Here is a 15,611-nt window from a genome sequence, read left to right on the forward strand (position 1 = left end):
TTAATAAAATTGAAAAATTAAAATATTTTTCAATGATTAAGCCTATCTTTTAACACATGAAAGCTATAGAAGGACTAATACATAAGCATGAAGTTTTATTATTTTTCTCTTAAGTGTTCAAATATTAAGTATAGCCTTCTTAGAACCCTCCAACCTTTCATCCCCTTTTCAATCCTCTTCTGACATTAAAAATTTCCTATTTTGCATTCTTTTTTCATTTTAATTGTACCCTGAAATATAAAATTGACCAGTTCAAAAAAATTCTTCAAAAAATATAAAAAATTAACCTAATGCAAAAAAAATCAATTTAGAGAATTTTTTAAACTTTTGTTAAATAGAAAAAATTAATTTTATGCTTCAGGGTACATTTGAAATAAAAAAAATGCAAAATGGAGTGAAATTAACTGACTTTTAACGTCAGGATAGAATTGAAAAGAGGATAAAAGTAATTATCAAACGAAAAAGAGGATAAAAGTTCGGAGTTGTTTAAGACATTAAGCCTTAAGTATAATATCAATTTGAGTATATAAAATGATGTCGAATTAAGTAGATATACGTAGCTATAAGAAAAAAATTCTATAGAACAAAAGAGAGATTATGCATCATATTCGCACGTCTATAGCATCATTAAGCATTAAGAAAGAGTTTGATGGTATGCGATACACTACTCAAATTCTATTTGTTGGTTTAGTTTTGCTAGGGAAGGAATATATGTTAAATGTTTTTTTTTATTACAATGGAAACGAATCAAATTTATAATTCTAATGTCCAAATATTGTATTTGTGCCACTTAAATTATTATTGACCTTTATAGGATGTAAACGAACTGAACTATTTGCGAGTTATTCGAGAGGGAGTATTTTTTTGTTATTGTTTCAAAAAAAATTGAACACAATCGAGCTCAAACCTCTTGAATTTAATCCCGAGTTGAGCTCCCGTATCAATTAAAGAGATTTGTGAAACTTCTAAATCTAAACGAACATCTTACACACATAACATAAGATTTTATTTTTTAAGAAACTACTAAAAGAACCCAACATTTGATGTAATGGGCAAATTAATTTTTATAGTATGTTTCTGTATAAAACAGACCTAACAATTTAAAAGATTCTAAAACAAACCCCATGTATGTAACATTGATAAAGAATCAAAAAGAAAAGGCTACTGTAATCCCTTAATTTAGTCCATCTTTTGTTATTTTTATGAATTAGTCCAATATATCTATTTCAAAATATTAAAGTTTTATTAATTTTTTTATGAAATAGTTAATAATTTTATTTGTCAATTTTATTTTCATGCATCAAGGCTAATACACGTCATTTTTTATTTACTTAATTCACATTTATAAATCTTCAAAAAAACCATTTAATTTAAAAAAAAAAATCGAACTGATCAATCGAATCGATCATTCATATTTTTATTATATTTCATATATATGTTTTTTCATAATAAAGAATTAATGTATTTTCATTTATATTGGTACTAATATGTTTAATTTAGAGTATAGAATGCCCAACTAATAAAGTTAGTAAAAAAATATTTTTTACATAACAATAAAGAAATTTTAAAAATAAAAAATATTTTTTCTCAAAAATATTAATATAAGTTTTTTGTATTTATAATTAGTCCATAAATAATTAAAATTTTATTATTTGATTTTTTTTTAAATAAAGAAAAATTATTTAACTAAATTTTAATGAAATAATAGTTATGATCAAAATTTAACTAAATCTTAATGAAATAATAGTTATGATCAAAATTCTTTCAAATTCACTTGAACATGAGAAGTCATATTCAGTAAATTTACACCATTCATTGTAAAACGAATAGTATAAATTTAAAAAATTAATTAATATTATTTTTATTTATTTTCATTCATGTAATAAATGATGCAGATTTACTAAACATATCATCTCTTGTTCAAGTGGATAAATTTTATCTATATACTTTACCATACGTATATGGAAAGTCAACTAACATAGTTTGAGACTCAGTATTTTATAGAATTAGTATTTTAGTTGGTCTAATTATATATTTAATTTTTACTGATGATCTATATAACTCAAATAGTATGTGCACTAGGCAACATAACACTAAGGTCATGGGATTAAATACTCTCACTAACGTTAAATATTTTCTCATTTTAAATAATAAAAAAAAAAGTTTCGGCTAGAAACACCACACTGATATAATTTGTATACAATTCAATTTTTAATTTGTCAAATAAATAGTTCATATACTAGATCGACAAATCTGAAAAACTTGCTTTCCAATATAATTTTTTTCATGTCGATCCTAATTTAGAATAAGTGTCTTATGTTTGAAGCCAGTTTTTCTGCTATTATTGTGAATTGAAGTTGTTCAATTGCAAGCAAGAATAATGTTTTTTTAGTTTTGGCCAATTAATCTTCAAATTGTACAAATGGTGGTGTTTCATGGTGATGACCAATTTAAAGGTCAATTAATCTAAAAGTAGATAATATTATTGTTAATCAATTAAAGTTATTAAGTCTGAGTTAATTGACTCGAACGCATAATTTTAATGACCAAAATGACCCTTTGATCATTAATCAATCAATCAATAGAATGTCTATAAAAGAATCGTAAAATGAGAGTGTAATATTGTGACACCTAACAAAATAAAAAGATTGATAGATTTATATTGTAAGGCTTTAGGATACAATCTTTCTTTAACCAGCACCCTCTGGCCTCTGGTTTCAAACTTTGCCCTAATATATGTAATCACATGGTCCTTTTGAAGGAGACTTCAACTTCACTAGTATTCATATATGAACATAATCTTCATCTTCTTCTCTATTTATTCCCATCTAATTCAATCTCTCTCAATGCTGTCCAATGCACTACCTCTTGCTTAAATTTATTCTTTCTTTACCTTTTTTTTGAAAGAAATTTTTTTGGAGATCTAATGGGTTTGTAAACTATACTATTGGAAATAGTCCATTCCGGATATTAAATTTTTATATTATTTTATTTTAGTTAAAAAAAATTAAGGGTTTGTCACACAAATAACTAATTTTCTTCAATTTTTTATTTTTATACGGGTCCAATTTTTATATCTCTAAAATACGGTACACAGATCAAATTATATTTTTTATACAGTTCACATATATACCCCTCCTTTCAAATCAACCCTCATAATTATAATGACTTAAATGACAATTTGCCCCCTCAACTTGTAAGCAATGAGCAATTAATATATAAATTAACTTTATGGACAAATTAGTCACGAATTTGTTGATTATGGACAATTAACTCCATTTTGACAATTTGCCCCCTTAACTTGTAAACTAATTGTTCCCTAAATTTACAATTTGTCCCCTCAACTTGTAAAATAATTTACCAAATGACTAGATTAACTGCCCATAATTACCAAATTCGTGACTATTTTGCCCATAAAATTAATTTATATGTTAACTGCCTATTACTTATAAGTTGAGGGGGTAAATTGCCATTTAAGTCTAATTATAATTATGTTCTCTCTTCTCATATTTCTCTCTCTCTCTCTCTCTCTCTCTCTCTCTCTCTCTCTCTCTCTCTCTCTCTCTCTCTCTCTCTTTTTCTCTCCCTCTCTCTCTCTCAAGTCACATTCTCACACTCTTCTTCTTATTATTATTCTTCTTCTCCATCATCATCTTCATTCACCTTTAATGCAATAGATTTTCGCAAAAAAAAAAGTCAATAGATCGACATTTTCAGATATGTTTTTCCCGCTTTATCTCCGCCGTTTCATCTTTATCTCGCCACTCGAAGTCATTTCATCATATCTGAAGTTTATTATTTCTTTTCTTCTTCATTTTTTTCGTTTCAGATTTGTAATTTTTTTTTTTGTTTATTTTTTTATATAACAGTAATTTTTCATCATTAAACATGTATAAAGCTCTTTTTTTCATGTTATATAAAATAATTTTGTGATTTTATGGAATGAAAATCTATTATTTCTGTATTTTTACTGTGTTTTGTTGTATTTCTGCATATTTTTTATTCTGCAACATGATTTGTTGATGAAGGTTGATTGGTGAATTATTATAATATTACAGTGTTGTTGATAATCAGTTGATTCTTTTTTTATTTTTAACATATAAGATAATATTTTCCGTGAAATAAACTAAAAAATAAAAATTATTAAGACTAGATAATATTGATATGTTAGTATTGGGGAAGAAGACAAATAATAATGTTGAATTATTATAATGTGACAATGTTGATATTGTATGATATTTTATTGATTTTATCATTGGTGAAGAAGACATAATGATGTTGAATTATTGTAATATTATAATGTTGATCTTGTGTTGATATTTAGTTGATTTTAGCATTAACAAAAAAGACCACACTATGTATGAAACAAAGTAAAAAAATAAAAATTAAATAAAAGCAATATTGAAAAAGTAAAAATTAATATAAAAAGATTTAAAAATTAATATTATACAGTTTATTAAATGTTGTTGATATTATTATGTTAATGTTATGTTGATATTAAAATTGACGAAAAATATCAATAGCCAAAAAAAGTCAAAAAAAATAAAAAAAATTAAAATTAAAGTATATGATAAATATTAATGCAGAAATATAAAAAATTAAAAATAATGAATGAAATATTCTTCTATCTCAGAGTCGCCGAAGATAATGAAAGAAATATACGCTATTGTTCAATGGAATTTTATTCGGGCGATTTTGTTTTTATAGATGTTACAATGTTATATTCTCTTATTTTAGTATGGATTTTTTAAGAAATTAAAATTGTATTTCTATGAGCTTTGGTTCGTTTTTTTTCTATTTCGGAGTCGCAGTCTTTAATGCACTCCTACATGTTATTTTTTGTTCAAGTTCTTAAATTAGGTGTTTTTTGCTATTTCTGGTAGAATTTTTAGTATATTTCTATTCATGAAAAAAATTATTCTTAAATCGAAAAAAGAACACAAAAGATGGCCCATTCTTTTTCTAGGAAACTTCTATAAATTTCTAAAATAAACAAGTAAAATTGGATTACATACGCAATAATATGTATTGGAATTCTTGGCAGCTGGTGTAGATATATTATCACGAAAAAAATAAAAGTGAGATGGCACCAAAAGAAAAACATTTTTCATCCCATACTTCATATCCACATGGGATAGCGATGATTCTCTAACTCCCCATTCATCTTCTTTGAGATTAATCGAATTTTTCCACATCAGATTTATAGTTTATTGCCATTTCTTATTTTATTTTTTCTGATATACATGTAACTCATCATAAAAATTAGGCTTATCCCCTTAAAATCCCCCTACCTTTTACCCCCAATTCGTTTGCACCCTCACGTTGTAAAACCACCAAATATACCCAAATTACGACCTTCACTTTCAATTGTACCCTCAAACATTAAATTGACCTCTTTTCACTTAAAAAATGTTCAATTCAATACTTTAAATTTTAGTATATATTTTAAAATAGGACTTAATATTTTATTTAAAACAAAAATAAACCTATTCTTTCAAGTGAAATGAGATCAATTTAATGTTTGAGGGTGCAATTGAAAGTGAAAGGTCGTAATTTGGGTATATTTGGTGGTTTTGTAACGTGAGGGTGAAAACGAATTGGGGATAAAAGGTGAGGGGTTTTCAAGGGGATAAGCCTAAAAATTATCATTCACATAATAGTTTCATGAATTCCAATTTTTTTTACTTTTTAAATTTTATTCTCTGATTTTGTTTAATTTAATATTTAATTATTGAATTTATTACATCTGTGAGTATATTTATTTTAAAAGTAATTTATATTTTTATGAATTTTAAATTTATATAAGTTATTTATTTGATTTTTTATTATAAAAATCACGATTCTAAGATTATATTTAATTTTTTAATATTATTTTTTATATTTCTAGAAGTATTATTAAAAATAAATATATAATTTTATTAAAATTCATGAACTTTTAAGTTTTATGAGTTTTAAATAAATAAAATATTTATTTTTTTATTAAATTATAACATATAAAACTAATCAATTTAAATTGAACTTAAATTATTATTAAATTATAACATCTAAAACTAATCAATTTAAACTTGAACTTAAATCATAACTACTAACAATAAGTAATCAATTTAAGTGAACTTTTATAGAAAAAAAATAAGAAAATTATAGTGATTATACAAGGTAAATACTTATTTCAGTAACATGTATAAGAGCAGTAGCCATGTTTCATTTTCTCTTCATTCTTTACCATTCAAAACTGTGAATTCTTCACAAGCAGCTGGTCTTATTTCAGCTTCAAGTTGGATGAATTATCTTAGAGAAAATTACCCCTATTACTGGCTTAGACCATTTTATTTTAAATTTTACTAGAGCAAAAGTCCATTTTAAATTATACTATTATCAATTTTTTTAATTTGAATTTAATGATTTTACTTTACACAAAGATACTTTTTAAATTAGTAAAATACAACTATCCAAAATGGTAACCTTCCATGATCTTCTCATTTCATAATTGATTTGTAAGTTTCCATTTATCTTAGATTTTCCATATATTTTTGCCAGATTTCTCTCCATTACTCTATTAACCAAATCTTCTCATTTTATAAAACAAACCCAATGGCAAAATTAAGAAACCTTTAAAGTAGCAAAATCAAAATCAAGAAACCCTCTGCAATTACCGCCGTCTGAAAAGACGAAAAGATTGTCGTCGTCCGATCCGAAGATATGTCGTTCGTCTCTTCATCTCTCTCAGCCCTTCTCCGACGCAAACCCTACTCGTCAGCCACTATTTTGTCTCAAGCCCGCCGCTGCCACGGCGCCGCCTTGTTCGTACCGGCCATCTTTGTTTTTTTTTTTTCGCTGTCCGTTTCCAGAAAAGTGCAGATGGAATACCTCATGCCGCCATGATGAACAAATCAGAATCGGGGATCAGATCCGCAAAGCAACATCGGTTTTTAATTTGTAATTTTATGGCTTAATTTTTTTTGGTTAACCAATGGTGTACTAATGTTACACCAATAATCTTGTATTTGACAATGATGGTTAACCTTAAGTAACCCGTTGGCTGTCCTCCAATGATACTCTTTAATTTTCTGATGTAATTTTTTTTTTATGTATCTGTAATTGTTTGTTGGTTAACATGATATTTTTTAATGAGTAGTAGTATTCTATTAGTTAACTGAAAGTAAACCCAATGTCCACATAAAGAAACCTTTGAAGTTGTAAATTTATAGATAACAATTCTACTAGTTTACTGCAAGTTAACTTTTATTTTTCAATCAAATGTTAAATTATTAGAAACAAATTGATGTTTTTTAAAAGAGTAATAGCATACTATTAGTTAACTACATGTTAATTTCATACTAACTTTATTTTTCAACCTAATGTTAAGTTAGTAAGAACGAATTGATATTGTTTAATGATTCGTAGTATGCTATTAGTTAACTGAAAAATAAAATCAATGTCCACATAAAGATCTTCCTTCCATACTCCGTCATAATAAATCAGAACTTTCAATGTTGTCATTCCTGCATTTATAAAATAAAAAATTTGTTAATTTTCATATTAGTTAACCATTATGTAACTATTAGTAAATTTTTATTATTTATAAAAAAAATCAAATCGTTTTTTTGTTGAAAAAATAATTACAGCTGGTTTAAAAAAGTTGTTATTTGTTTTTTAAGAATCATGTATCTGAATAATCATGTATTTGCCATTATATGTGGGAATTACATTTGAATTTCTTATTTTGCTGGATTTTTTTTGTTTCTCAAATGCTAGTTGTTTTCATTTTTTTAATCATTTTATTTTTTTGGTTTTCCTTTTACCGTTTATGGTATATAATTCAAATTATCAGTTACTATAATTAAAAATTATTAAAAAAAATTAAATATTAATTGCTATATATTTATGCTTTGAGATTTTGTAGGAAATTTTGATTCTTGTAACCATTTCCTTCCTTTTTTATAGTTGACAGTAATTCTCAAATATCATAAAGTTATTTGTGCAATTTGGAAACTTAAAAAATATGTCATCAACTTTTTTTTGGTCAACAGTAAAAATCTAATTAAATATAGCCATGTAGAGTACTTATTTAAAGAAGCCATTATCTTATGTGGTTATGCATTGCGATGAAAATAAAGCCCAGGGTCCGGATGAGTTTAATATGTTCTTTTAGGCTAATAATCACCTACGGCCCCTTACTTTAGGGATGCCTTACGACAAACCCCCTGATAAAAAAAACGATCAGTAAACCCCTTGATCTTTGTGGCGGCGCCACCTAAACCCCCTAAACCCCAAATATGACGAAAATACCCTTGGCGCAGTCTTTTTCAGTCAACTGTCATATTTCAAAAAAAACTGACGGCGTCACGTCAGCTGCCATGTCAGCAAAATACCTTAAAAATTTTAAACACCCAAAATACCCCTAATTTGATTTGGAAAAAGACAAAAAAATAACAAATCAACCCGCTAACAATTTGATTAACCAAAATAATTAACCCAACCATCAACACCACCCAAACACCCGCCCGCCCAATTCCGGTCGTCTTCTCAGGCGAGAGGATGACCGAAATCGGTCGTCTTCTCGTCTGAGAAGACGAACTGTTCGTCTTCTCAGTCAGAGAAGACGAACTGTTCGTCTTCTCGCCTGAGAAGACGACCGGAATTAGGGGGAGGGTGCTGGTTCGGGTGGTTGGACTTTGGTTCGGTTTGAGTTGTTTGGAGTTGGTTTGGGTTGTGGGTAATTTAGGGTGTTTTGGGTATTTTAAATTTTTTTGTCTTTTGATGACATGCCAGATTTTTTTTTTGAAATGTCAGTTGACCAAAAAAGACGGCGCCAGGGGTATTTTCGTCCAAAAAAAGTTTAGCGAGCGCCGACACAAAATTCAGGGGGTTTATTGATCGTTTTTTTAGATCAGGGGGTTTGTCGTAAGGTACCCCTAAAGTCAGTGGCCATGGGTGATTATTAGCCGTTCTTTTATAAGCGTGCTTGGCAGTTCATGTTTACAGACGTATATCGGCAGCTGCAGAATTTTCATTTGAAACTTCGGATCACTTCCCCAAAGGGCCGAATACGGTCTTTTTGATTCTGATTCCAAAATTGAAAGGTGCAAACAATATTAAGGATTTCCATCATATTAGCCTAATCAACGGTATTTTCAATTTTCTCTCCAAGATACTTGCTAATAGGCTTGCACCGTTTTTGCATGATATTATTTGGAAAATTAGTTCAGCTTTATTAAATGTCGGAATATTTATGAGTGTCATTTGATAGCCTCAGAGATCATTCATCTTACTTCGAGATGTAGAGATCTTACTTTGCTGATCAAGTTGGATTTTCAGAAGGTTTTCGACAGTGTTTCTTGGCCTTTTATTTTGGAGACTCTTCTTATGATGAAATTTAATGACATTTCTAATATTTTGAATTCTTCTCAAATGTCGGTTTTAATTAATGGTTATCCTACTGAGAATTCTTTTTTATGGAGAAAGGGGCGAGAGAGATATCCATTATCGCCAATGCTCTTTGTTATTGCAGCTGAAAGATTTAAAGTCATTATGGACAAAGCCAAATAGTTGGGTATGGTTTAAGCCATTTTGATTGATGGTTTTCAGGAATCTATCTCCTTACTTCAGTTTGCGGATGACACTTTTCCGTTTCTTCAAAATAACTTGGAAATCGTGAGGAACCTTCTCCGAATTCTTCGTTGTTTCGAACTTATTTCTGTATTTTTGCGAATCAATTTCCAAAAAAATTCTATTATTGGTTTAAATATGGATTATAGGGATATTGCTTCTGTTACTTCTATTCTTAATTGTAAGATTGAGTCATTGCTTATTACGTACCTTGTATTGTTGTTTTCTCAAATAAATTTGTTTTTTTTCAGTTCAATCCTATCTCGCATAATTTCACTACTCATTTGGCACTTTGGAAGGTAAACTTTGTTATCCCCGACATGTCGTTTAGTTATGATTAAGTCAGTTTTATGTAGTTTGTCGGTGTATTCAATGTGTTGCTTTGCCATTCCTTTGGGGTTCTTTCTACAATGGAAAGATATATGCGAATTTTTTTATAGTCTGGTTCAGCTTCTTCTCGAGGTGTTTATAAAGTGGCTTGGGATAGCATTTGTTTACCTATTTATCATGGTAGATTAAATATTCCTTCTTTACACTTAAAAACCCAAAGCTTACTTCTAAAGTGGATTTGGATGCTTTTATCTTGTAATAGACGTTTGCTTTGGTTCTCAGTAACACGCACTAGCTCTAGTTTGCATTCATGGAATGATTTGTTAAATCCAAGAAATTGTAATTCATCTCCTTTTTTGGCGTCGTATCCAGAAGTTGTATGTGGAGAATGAAGGTATTTGGAATCTGTTTAAAGGAAATATTTCCTTTAAAGTTGGAAAAGGTATGGATATTTGGTTTTGGCGGGACATTTGGCTTTCAAACCAATCGGTTCCTCTTAGTTTGGATTTCTAGAATCTTTTCTCTTTTTGCTTGAATACTAACGCGACACCTGCTGCTTTTGTTGATCCAATTTGTGGCTAGTTTAATCAGTTATGTTAGAGAAGACGTTTACTTCTAGGTGATTCTGAATCCTTCCATCTTCTTCATGATAAGCTTGCTATTGTTTCCTTATTATCAAACCAACAGGATATTGTGTTATGGTGTGGTAAGGAGGATTCCTCAACTTCTAGTTTTGTTGCTCTTCATTCCTGGTCATATCAGCAGCCCGATCCCTTTCTTTCTATTTTATGGAAGCACCATATTCCTCATAGGTTGCAAATTTTCAATTGGTTGCTGCATAGAGGAAGAATAAGTCAAAACAGTTTCTGGTTCAATGACATCTTCTTCCTTCGGACCAACTGCTTTGTTTGATTTGTTAAGATGTTGAAACAAACCAGCATATCATCATCTCTTGTCCTTCAATTTGGAGTTTTTGAACAACTTTTCTTGGCATAATTAGAGTCACAGCGTGGACGGTTCTAGCGATATTATGAGTTTCTATTATCAATGGATGGAGTTGGCTAATTCTAGATATAAAATTTTTTGGACACCTATTTGGTTTTTCATCATTTAAGAGTTATAAAAAGTTCGAAACAAAGGTTCGTCGTCAAGCATCGGATTACAAAGATTTGATTTTTCATCGTATTAATAAAAGTGTGATACATTATAGATATCACAACTCTGGTTTCATGTTTAGTGGTAATGATGTATTCAGATGCCAAGATTTCTTTTCAAACTTCTAGTGCTCGTGTTTCTTTTTGCGTTTCACGAATTAGTGATGCACAAAATTGCAAGTATACAATATCGTGATTAAGTAATAAAGAGTAACTTTCTAAAAAAAGTAATAAATTAAGAGTAAGTAGAGTGTCAATCCCACGAGGAATGAATCTAATACCCAAATAATTAACTAACTATTATTTGAGCAATTGAATAATGGATATTTTGGGTTTTTAATTAAACTAATAAATACATAAAATAATAAATTAAAGAATAAACAATAATGACAAACAACTCAGAATATTGCTCTCGTATGAATTATCGATGCCTTATAAATTTAAATTATACCGATCAATTTTAGTTGTTACATGCAATGGAGGATAAATTTAAAAAATACTAATTCCGCTTTCGAGCTTGAACTAGCCGATTGATTATAACACGAGTACCAGGAATCGTGCTTACTGTCACAGCTTAGAGAACAATAAAAAATAACTCACAATTAAACCAAAGTATTAAGATCAAGTTACCCACATAGACCACATAACACAAATATGGTGGTGTGACTCATGTTTTGTTTTCGGCAAAAAAACCCTCATGTTTTGTAATTTTGTCTTGCTTATTTTTTCCGATTAAATTGCTTAAATTCCCTCCTCACAATTCAATCTAACTTCATGCAATTATTGACCAATTACAATAACTAAGGTTGCATTAACAAAGAAAGATATATAACTTAGTTTTCAGATTTTGAACCCAACATCCATACTATTCACAATATTTCAACTCCAAATCAACTAGTTTAGTTAGATATGGTAAAAAAAAAACAAGTAAACAAATAAGAATTGCATAATTAAAGAGAACGAAAAAGAAATCAAACTTGATTTAACTTGAAAATAATTCACTTTAATAAATTCATAAAATACAAATTGTGCTTGGATGATTTTACAAGTTAAGATAAAGCACAACTAAAATATAAACTATAAACTAAATTAAGACACCAAGAATGAAGTGATTTATTTACATAATAAAATGATTGAATAGCCTTGAATTGAGCTCTATTTATAGAGGTCTTGAAACTTGAGTTTTATCATAAGTCAATTTCCTTTTAAGATTAAAATTAAGTGTTGAATGTGTAAAGAAATACTCCTAATCCAATTTGGATTTGGATTTTTGATGTTTTTAAATCTTTTAGAAGTAAAATATTCCACCTTTTATGCTGTAAAATAAGTCCGAGTTGAACTAGAATTGATCCCCGATGAATTTAGCGCGTTCTGAATAACCTTTTCTATCAATTTTCCTCTTACAGCTGTCCTTGTCGAGTTCCCTATTTTTCTGCCCATAAAGGCTTGGTGAACTCCGTATAATTTATTTCCAAGCTTCATTTTTGCAGAGTTCCCCATTTTTGCCGTCTGACAGAATCCTCTGCGCAACCACCAACTTCACAAAGCCATAATTCTTTGCACACAACTTCACATTATTTGGATTTTGATTCAATGGAACGCTTGAAATGTCTAGTTTATTTCATATGAAGAACCAAAATTCATAAGAGATCTCTAAATATTTTAAAATATCTAATCAATGAAGAAAGGTCAAATCTACAAGTAGGAAAATGCGAAGCACAATTTGTCAATTTGTAAAATTTCATAAGTCAAGTTAGACACCTCCGAATGATGTAAATTTTGATACTTTGGACAGTTTAAGATGTCTACTACAATATATATGAAGAAAACTTTCTCATTTGAAGTTTTGAATACGAACAAAAATATCAGTTCATGAACAAGGATCAATTTGATATTTTTTTTGTTTCTTTGCAAATTCCTTTGATTCTTGGTCCATGACTTTCTTGCATATTGACCAATAAAATAACACCTTTTTAAGTATAACTTTTTCAAAATAATATATAATGCACATATTATATTTAGAAAATTTATTGTACAATTTAAACATATCAGATAGTGCTTACAATCATCATTTATATAAAAAAAACATGGGTATACGACTAGTTGTTTTATATATAATAAATATTTCGTTTTTGTACAAATTTTTTCTATGTCATGAAAGGATTGATTCGAATTTTAAAAATTAGTTTTAAAGTTATATATTTCTACTATTTAGCTATGTTTGTGGAAACTTTTTTCACACTATGTTAATATATTTCTCCACTATATTGATATTAATGCATTCGTGAACGAGTCATTTAAATATTTAAAACATGTAAAAGATGCTTGATGTAATTATATACTTAAAAGTAACCTAATAAGAAAAGTTATTGTAGGAATAATAATCCAACTAATTATGGAATTATAGGCTAAACCAAACAAAATCCAACCTACTTTATAATTCCGAATGGTGGGTCTCCATTTAAGGCGTAACCCTAGATTATTGTTTTTATCATATGAAGAGGCAAACTGAATATCACTAAGAGGCTGATGTGCATGCTTAGTGATGCATATATAAATCAAAAAAAATTACTTAAATGATCTTTTTAGATAATTATCCAACTTAATCATAGATATTTTGTGTACCTACAAACTAAATTAATTTCACATGGACCCCTGTCTGTTGTAATATGAACTTATTCTCCACCAATACAGGTTTAAATTAGTTGAAGAAATTCCAATTTGGTTCTTTAACTTGGAAGAGAACGATGCAAATACAATCTAAAATCTTAAAATGATAGATTAATGAGTCTTTTTCACTATGTAAATTTTATATTTTTAAAAATAAAATTTTAGAGTGAGAAACCAGAAAGCGCACTCGAGCAAATTTTAAACAAAATTACATTAAAATCGATCAATTTCATTCAAAATTTAACTTCAAACCGTGATCATTTTTCGGAGTAGCTATACTTATATAACTTTTCAACTTTTATCTAGAAACACCTTGTTTATATTGTTGAACCACACTTTAATACCAATTGTTGAAATTAAAAGAAACTCGATATAAAGAGAAATATGTATGAGCCCAAAAAAGAAACTACAACCACAAGACAAACATAGCATTCAACCAAAAATTCTAAATGAGTTAATGAACTATTTAAATACAACCTCCGTCCCATTTGAGAAGGGGCAAATGACTTTTTCACATAAATTAAGAAAACATTAATTAGTATAGTGTTTTCTTATTTTACCCCTGTTTATGATAGTGTTGTATTTTGTATATAGACTAATAGTCATTAATTATGAAAAGAAAAAAGGGGGTAGAAAAGGAAAATTCATATAAATTGGCATAAAAAAATACTATATGGCCTTTTTAAGTGAGACAAATAAAAATGAGATATGTCCCTTCTTAAATGGGACGAGGGAGTATATTAATATATACATATAGGCAGAGCATCTTAAAAAAGAACTCACATTTTAGTCTCTTTTCAATTATCCATGACCTTACAAAGTCGCAAATTTTGTCCAAATATGCACCTTTCACTTTCAACTATACTTACAAGTACTAAATTGACTTTTTTTTTTCATTTAAAAAAGATCCAATAAATTAATCATTTTGAATTTTTTTTAATTAAAAAAGAATTCAAATAAATCATTTATAAATTTTTTTTTTGAATTTGTTTCGATTGAAAAAAGTCCAATTTACAAAATTGGGTACAATTGAAAGTAAAATGTAGAATTGGATAAAATTGGCGATTTTATCAAGTCAATATATAATTGAAAAGGGGTTAAAAGGTGGGTATTTTTGAAGATGTTTTTACATTTATTTATCATTCAATTTATACTTTTTTAAAGAGTGATTTTAATTCCATTTATACTCTTAACACTTTTTTAAAGACAGAATTAAATTGGAACTTTCACTAATAGAGAAAGAGAGATCAATTGGGTATATAGGGAATAAAATTAAAGGTAGAGTTAGCAAATTAGGAATGACTTTGTTATCTTACCATTAAGTTTTTATGCCTAATTCTTTGGTTAAAAAATGATGGAGTGAGGCTATCTACTCTAATGCAGAGAATAAAGCCATAAACACTCGGAATTTTAGGACCAATTCCCCTATTCTATATATAGAAGAACGAATTAAGAGGGAGGCTTATTTTCTGTTCATATTCCATGATTCCTTGAAAATGACATGATTTATGTATTCTAATCAAGTGCTAAAGTTAACAATATAATTCGGTAATCATTCGATAGAATGCAAATGATTTTTTAGATATGAATCACTACGTCACACTTTGTATTTCCTTTAAATGTTGATAGAATGCAAATAATAAGAAATGGGCTAATGGTCTGAAAAAAATCTCCACTTTTTAACCTATTTTCATTTGCACTCCCACGATGTAAAATCACTAATTTTACTCAAATTCGTACCTTTCGTTTTCAATTACACCCTTAAGCATCAAATTTACCTTTTTTCACTTAAAAATATCCAAATCAATACTTAATATTTTAGCATGTATATTAAATAGGGCTTAGTGT

Source organism: Mercurialis annua, linkage group LG2, assembly GCF_937616625.2.
Source record: "Mercurialis annua linkage group LG2, ddMerAnnu1.2, whole genome shotgun sequence".
NCBI classification, from domain to species: Eukaryota; Viridiplantae; Streptophyta; class Magnoliopsida; order Malpighiales; family Euphorbiaceae; genus Mercurialis; species Mercurialis annua.